This window comes from Chrysemys picta, unplaced genomic scaffold, assembly GCF_011386835.1.
Source record: "Chrysemys picta bellii isolate R12L10 unplaced genomic scaffold, ASM1138683v2 scaf337, whole genome shotgun sequence".
Classification (NCBI taxonomy): Eukaryota; Metazoa; Chordata; order Testudines; family Emydidae; genus Chrysemys; species Chrysemys picta.
The window spans coordinates 16,048-23,257 of record NW_027053044.1 but is presented as its reverse complement, the minus strand read 5'-3'; positions in this window follow the sequence as shown (position 1 = coordinate 23,257).

Sequence of the window (7,210 nt, the reverse complement as noted above, 5' to 3'; positions counted from 1 at the left end):
GGGCCGCGGCTGTCACACCCCCCCCGCCCCGCATGGGCCGCGGCTGTCACCCCCCCTCCGCCCCGCCTAGGCTGCAGCGGTCACCCCCCCCTCCCGCCTGGGCTGCGGCTGTCACACACACCCCCCCCACGCCTGGGCTGCGGCTGTCACCCCCCCCCCGCCTGGGCTGCAGCTGTCACCCCCCCTCCGCCCCGCCTGGGCTCGCGGCTGTCACCCACCCCGCCTGGGCCGCGGCTGTCACCCCCCTCCACCCCGCCTGGGCTGCGGCTGTCACCCTCCCCCGCCTGGGCTGCAGCTGTCACCCCCCCTCCGCCCCGCCTGGGCTCGCGGCTGTCACCCCCCCCCGCCCCGCCTGGGCTGCGGCTGTCACCCCCCCTCCGCCCCGCCTGGGCCGCGGCTGTCACCCCCTCCCCGCCTGGGCCGCGGCTGTCACCCCCCCTCCGCCCCGCCTGGGCTGCGGCTGTCACCCCCCCTCCGCCCCGCCTGGGCTCGTGGCTGTCACCCCCCCTCCGCCCCGCCTGGGCTGCGGCTGTCACCCCCCCACCCGCCTGGGATCGCGGCTGTCACACACACACCCCCGCCTGGGCTGCGGCTGTCACCCCCCCTCCGCCTGGGCCGCGGCTGTCACCCCCCCCCCCCGCCCCGCATGGGCCGCGGCTGTCACCCCCCCTACGCCCCGCCTAGGCTGCGGCGGTCACCCCCCCCTCCCGCCTGGGCTGCGGCTGTCACACACACCCCCCCACGCCTGGGCTGCGGCTGTCACCCCCTCTCCGCTCCGCCTGGGCTGCGGCTGTCACCCTCCCCCGCCTGGGCTGCAGCTGTCACCCCCCCTCCGCCCCGCCTGGGCTCGCGGCTGTCACCCCCCCCCGCCCCGCCTGGGCTGCGGCTGTCACCCCCCCTCCGCCCCGCCTGGGCCGCGGCTGTCACCCCCTCCCCGCCTGGGCCGCGGCTGTCACCCCCCCTCCACCCCGCCTGGGCTGCAGCTGTCACCCCCCCTCCGCCCCGCTTGGGCTCGTGGCTGTCACCCCCCCTCCGCCCCGCCTGGGCTGCGGCTGTCACCCCCCCCCTCCGCCCCGCCTGGGCTGCGGCTGTCACACCCCCCCCCCGCTTGGGCTGCGGCTGTCACCCCCCCTCCGCCCCCCGCCTGGGCTCGCGGCTGTCACACACCCCCCGCCTGGGCTGCGGCTGTCACACCCCCTCCGCCCCGCCTGGGCTGCGGCTGTCACCCCCCCCTCCCCGCCTGGGCTGCAGGTGTCACCCCCCCTCCGCCCCCAGTCTGGGCTCGCGGCTGTCACCCCCCCCCCCCCGCCTGGGCTGCGGCTGTCACCCCCCCTCCGCCCCGCCTGGGCTGCGGCTGTCACCCCCCCCTCCGCCCCGCCTGGGCTGCCGCGGCTGCAAGGTCCCCGGCGAGCCCCGCTCTGCAGGCAGCGAGGCGAGCGAGCAAGCGCTGTGTCTCGCCGCTGTCCCACCGCCAAGCCGCCGCCTCCCTCCCCAGCCCTGCGGGGTCAGCCCCGGTGCGAGCGCAGGGGACGGAGGAGACGGTGGCTCTGGGGGCGGAGGGCGGGAGCTGCGCTCCAGCCGGGGCTCTCCACTCGCAACCCCGGTCAAGGAGGCGGGAACTCGTCCGGCCCAGAGTCCAACCCAAACCAAACATGGCCTGGCCACTCCCACCCCGCCGCTGCCCGCCCGCCCGGCCAGGGGTAAGAGCCGGCTCCGCTCCGGCCCCGAGCGCCCCCTGCTGCTGCTGCTGCTGCACCTGCTCGCGCTCCGCCGGCCGCCCAGCGAGCCCGTGAGAAGGGCCCGCACATACCCGCCGGGAAGGGGCAGCGGCTGCCGCTTCCCAGCGCTGTCCTCTCGCTCAGCTCCAGTGAGGTTCGGCTTCCTGACCCCCCAGGAGCAGGATGGGGCGGGAGGGACCGGGAAGAGATCAGGTGGGGGAGCTGAGCTGCGAGGGAACGGAGCAGAGCTGAGAAGTTGCAGGGAATAGACGAGAACGATTCTAAAAAGATGTCTAGGCTTTAACATCTGGATCTCTATGTCCAATGCTGGAACCGCAAACATCGAGAGCGATCGAAAAAGTAGAATTAGATTCAAGCCCCCATGCGGCAAGCTGAGCTGTTCGGGAGGGTCCCTGAGCCCTTATGGATCAGGGCCGTGCTAACTATCTCCTTGTGCCTGAACAGTCCCCCCCCCATTAATGCGACTAATTGTTTTGTTTGCAGTATTGTTGTAAGACTTTCCTTTGCACACCCCACACAGGAAGAAAAATATTTTGCTGGAAAAAGGAACTCAGCCAGTAAAGAACGGTACATAATACAGCAGCATCTCACTGTTGAGTGATTTTCAGGTTTCCAGATGTTTTTTTCTTATTTTCATTTTTGCAAGTGTTGGATATTTTAGGCTTTTTCTTGTCATAATGACATCTTTTGATGTCAAATTGGCCACCTACTGCAAATGTTGATTATTATTTTTTACTTGAAGACACATATGGACAATTCCTTTTCAATCCCATCCCACCCATGGTCATGACACTGAAATATTTTTCTTGACTATTTCCTTTTGTACACATTTGTGGTATCGGATAGCAATAGCTTCGAGCCCTAGTTAGTTCATAGTAATATAGTGTAATGGTTATCATCTTGACCAACACAGTTGCTTGAACCAGGAACTTCTGGAGCTGAAAGCTTAAGTGTTTACAACTTAAGCTGAAGAAGCAGTCTTTAGTGCTGGGGAATTCAACAGCCTTACATCCTCTGTGACTCAAGGACATGTAACACACATTGAGCAGTGGATTATTATTTATTATTTGCATTACTATAGTGGCTAGGAGCCCTAGTCAAGGACCCCTTTGTGCTAGGCACTGTACAAACAGAACAAAAAACAGCCCCTGCCACAAAGAGTTTGCAGTCTATAAGACAAGAGACAACAAATTAATACAGCTAGAGGGGAATACAAGGAAACCATGAAACAATATTGAACAGAACTACAGCTAATCAGAAAGGAAGAAGGCAGTGCTAATAACATATATCAGAGGCATAACCGTGTTAGTCTGGATCCACAAAAACAAGGAGTCCGGTGGCACCTTAAAGACTAACAGATTTATTTGGGCATAAGCTTTTGTGGGTAAAAAACCCCACTTCTTCAGATGCATGGAGTGAAAATTACAGATACAGGCATAAATATACTGACACATGAAAAGAAGGGAGTTACCTTACAAGTGGAAAACCAGTGTTAACAAGGCCAATTCAGTCAGAGTGGATGTGGTCCACTCCCAATAATTGATGAGGAGGTGTCAATACCAGGAATGGGGAAATTGCTTTTGTAGTGAGCCAGCTACTCCCAGTGCCTATTCAAGACCAAATTAATCGTGTTAAATTTGTAACTGACATATGAATCTAATAACATATGAATCTCATTGTTAAAATATAATTCCAAAAGTGGCTGAGATTGTAAAAGGTGCCTCCTCCAAGCAGCAGCAGCATATCATACCTCCAAGAAGCAAGAAGGTTTTTCAATTGGGAAAGCAGAAACTGCAAATCATTATTGTTTACTGGTTTTCCCAACAAAATAGCATTTTGTATTTTAGATACAATTATAGATAGGGTGTGCCTTTCATCTCCTAAGGACATGCTCCAGTTTTATGGAATGTTTCTCTAAAGCAGATGGTGAAGACATGAGGAAAACTAAAAATATGTGAAACCTGAGACTGAAATTCTGGGGTTTATTCTAATGTGTGTGTGTGTCTTGGTACAGCACCTGTAAAATAGCCAGAGATTTCTCTTTTTATTACTGTTGCTGCCCACTTACGTAAAGCTATTTGGCTGACTTGCTTAATGCAATGTTAAATTTGGTTATTTTGATCCACCCAATTTATTTTTAGTGCTAAATTCTTTCTAAACGTATACACATTTACATAAACATTAATACTTTTGAGATAATTAAGTTCTCAACCTTTAATCCAGCTACCATAAAGTTTCAGTTTTCAAAGCCAGTCCTCTCTCGTCTCAACTTCATTCTTTTACACATCTTTTAGCATCTAGCCAGGCCCTTTCCTGGGCTTCACCAATGAATGTTTAGATGGTGCAGCCAGTGATGCAATGGTGAGTGACAGGTGCCACTTAATAAACCTGTCTCTCCAGGAGAAGCTCCAACGGCTTCAGGCATAGGAGTGCCTATGGGTTGAGTAGTCGAACCCCTGGGGGAAGGAAATGTCCCCAGAAAAGCAGATGAGCCTGAATTTTGTTGGCCAACGGTATCCACTCTATTGGGACCATACCCATCCAAAGAAAAGGCGCAGCTGCGGATGACAGAACAAGGAGCAATGGTCTCAAGTTGCAGTGGGGGAGGTCCAGGTTGGATATTAGGAAAAACTATTTCACTAGGAGGGTGGTGAAGCACTGCAATGCGTTACCTAGGGAGGTGGTGGAGTCTCCATCCTTAGAGGTTTTTAAGGCCTGGCTTGACAAAACCCTGGCTGGGATGATTTAGTTGGGAATTGGTCCTGCTTTGAGCAGGGGGTTGGACTAGATGACCTCCTGAGGTCCCTTCCAACCCTGATATTCTATGATTCTATGGCTGATGTCAGGTGTGCAGTCCAGAATAACAGAGTAATATCTTGCTGACTTCAGATCTGCCACAATCTTCTGTTTGACTTTTGTTGCCAGTAATTGTATGATCTCATTTTGAATTGTTTTTCCAAGGTGGTGGGGTGTGTCCATTTCTTGGGTGGTGACTCTTCTTAGATGCTCCTGGAGTACAGCATCAAATTCAGCCATCAGCTCCACAATTTTAAGGAAGTTTCCATTCTTTTCCCCATCAGCTAGGAGTGGGGTGGGGGGAGAGAGAGAGAGCCTGTTACATAGGGACCTCCCCGCCCAACCCAAACCAACTCCAGGGATCAGGACCTCCATGGGGTTGGACAGGAAAAGCCGTCCCTTCCTGAAACCAGTGTTGCCCGGCACAGACCGGGGTTGTAACTTGGACAGTGTCTGCGGGGAGCGGAAACCTTGGCCTGTGTGGGACAAATGTCCCCACTTTGGGGTTCCAGAGAACAGAGGAGACGTGTCCCCCCATTGGGGGTGAGGATTCTCTTGGACAAAACCCCCCTGCCTGGGTGGAGATGGAACAAGGGGCAGGACGGACTCGGTGGCAGTGCAGCTGGGGGATTTTTGTACCTTATCTCTGCCCTGGAGATACTGCTGGATCTCTGCCCCCAAGGGAGCTTGGAGCAAAGGGACCAGGGCAAAGGCCCTCTATGAGCACTTACTGCCTAGCTGCTCCAGAATAACAAGGGCCCTGAGGCCAGGCACAAATCTGCCAGCCAGTGGCCTATGGAACGCAGTCCCTTGCGGACCCAGGGGGGACCAATTAGCCACGGGATGAGGAACTTGACTCAAGCCCTGACTCTGCAGGATGCTGGGGTCAAAGGTCACTTACGTCAAATCCAGGCAGGGAGGTGGCGAATTCGAGCAGGGCAGCGCTGCTCTGTATGGCCCTAGCTCTCTCCAGGGCCCTGTTTGATTGGAGCCAGACATGGATGTGCTGCGGGAGAAGGAGGCAGGGGAGGGTCAGTGGGCAGGCGTACATGCTCTACAAACGAGCCTCTCCCGGTCCCCATGGGGCTTACACCTTGCGCTCAGGGTGGAACAGCTGACCCCGGGTCGCAGAGCTTGAAAAGGGGGTCCATGACACTGCCCACGTCTTGCTGAGCACAAGCTCATCGTCTCTCCAGGCTGGGACAATGGTCAGTCTTAGGGCTGGTCCGTTTGCCCTGAACCCCTGATCCATGAACAGCACGTCAGGATCAAGGCACATGCCCTGGACCCCAGACCCCAGCTGCAAGGGCCTTGGTAGGATGGATGGAATGGCCGTGAGGACAATCCCTCCGGGAACTGCAGTGTCCCTAGGACAGAAGAGCTGATTCCCTGAGGCTCCTCCTGTATCTCAGGGTCTCCCTAGAAAGGAGCCAGAGACTTTTCTCAGAGGCCCATGTCCTGCATCTCACAGGGGTTTCAGTCTCTCAGTCCCCAGCCAGGCCTGCTGCTCACTGTTAGTGCTTAATGCAATCGGGCAGAGCGCTGGCTGACAGTCCCAGCTCCTTCCCCCTGCACTGGCAGCTCTGGGAAAGTGTGGCCGGCTGGGTCCAAGCTGGAAGGACACAATGGAAATGTGGCTCTTCTAATCTCTCGTTTGCTGCCCTCCCACAGGGTTCAGGGGCAATTCCACCCCAGACCGTCCCATTCTACTCACCTCCAAGAGGTGCTGCAGCTTCTCCAAGAGCCAGAGAGAGACCAGCCTGTCCCTGATGCAGGAGTTTGCGGGCAGGGGGGGTGGATGAGACTGGGAGGGTTAAGAAATCTGTTTCCTCTCTCCCCAACCCCTGTTCAGCATCTGCTCTCTAGTATTTGTGTGCATGAGCTCTGCTTGACACCAACCTCAGCCTCTATCTGCAATACTTCTCCACTAGCAAGCACAAAGTGTGAGTGTAGAAGAGAATTTTTTAATGAATGGATGGAAGTCACCCAACTAATTAGGGAAAATGCTGCAAGCAGGATTCATAATCATAAAACTGTGAGCAGGACACACACCCCAGAGTGCGTGGGGCAGTGCCTTCCACCTCAAGTTCTTGAGTTTTACAACCAAAAGTTCCTTTTCTGTGCCCCTCTCTGGTCCCTCACCACACCCCACTCACTGTAGTTGTCCTTGGTCGGTGAGGCCCCAGGGTTCAGAGGTGCATCTGTGTGAGTTCACCTCCCACCCGAGGAAGAAGGCTCCGCAATCTGAACACTTGCTCTGAACATGCCATTCCTTTCCACTCCGCTGGCCGGCCCACCAGCTGCCCTTCTGGCCATCTGCTTACCAGTCACCTGCTTGCCGCTCCTGCTGGCTGCCTGCTCGCCAGTCACCTTCTGCTGTCATCTGCCTCCCAACTCTTAGTGAGTATCAGCTCTTAGTGGGGGTACCTGAAGAGCAGGCTGGGCAGAAATGCTGCCCCCCGCAGTGATTTCAGCTCTAGTGAACACTTAACAAAACAAAAAACTCCTAATAGAGCCTATCTAGCTCTATCATTGAACAGGGGGGAGGAACAGGTTAAACCAGACTGGGGGACCCTTGGGCAGAGACCACACCTCCTGTCTGGGACACCTGTCCCCACCCCTATTACTCTCACAGGGGTCTGGCATTTGAGCCCCTGGCTTAGTGAGTTCCTTTC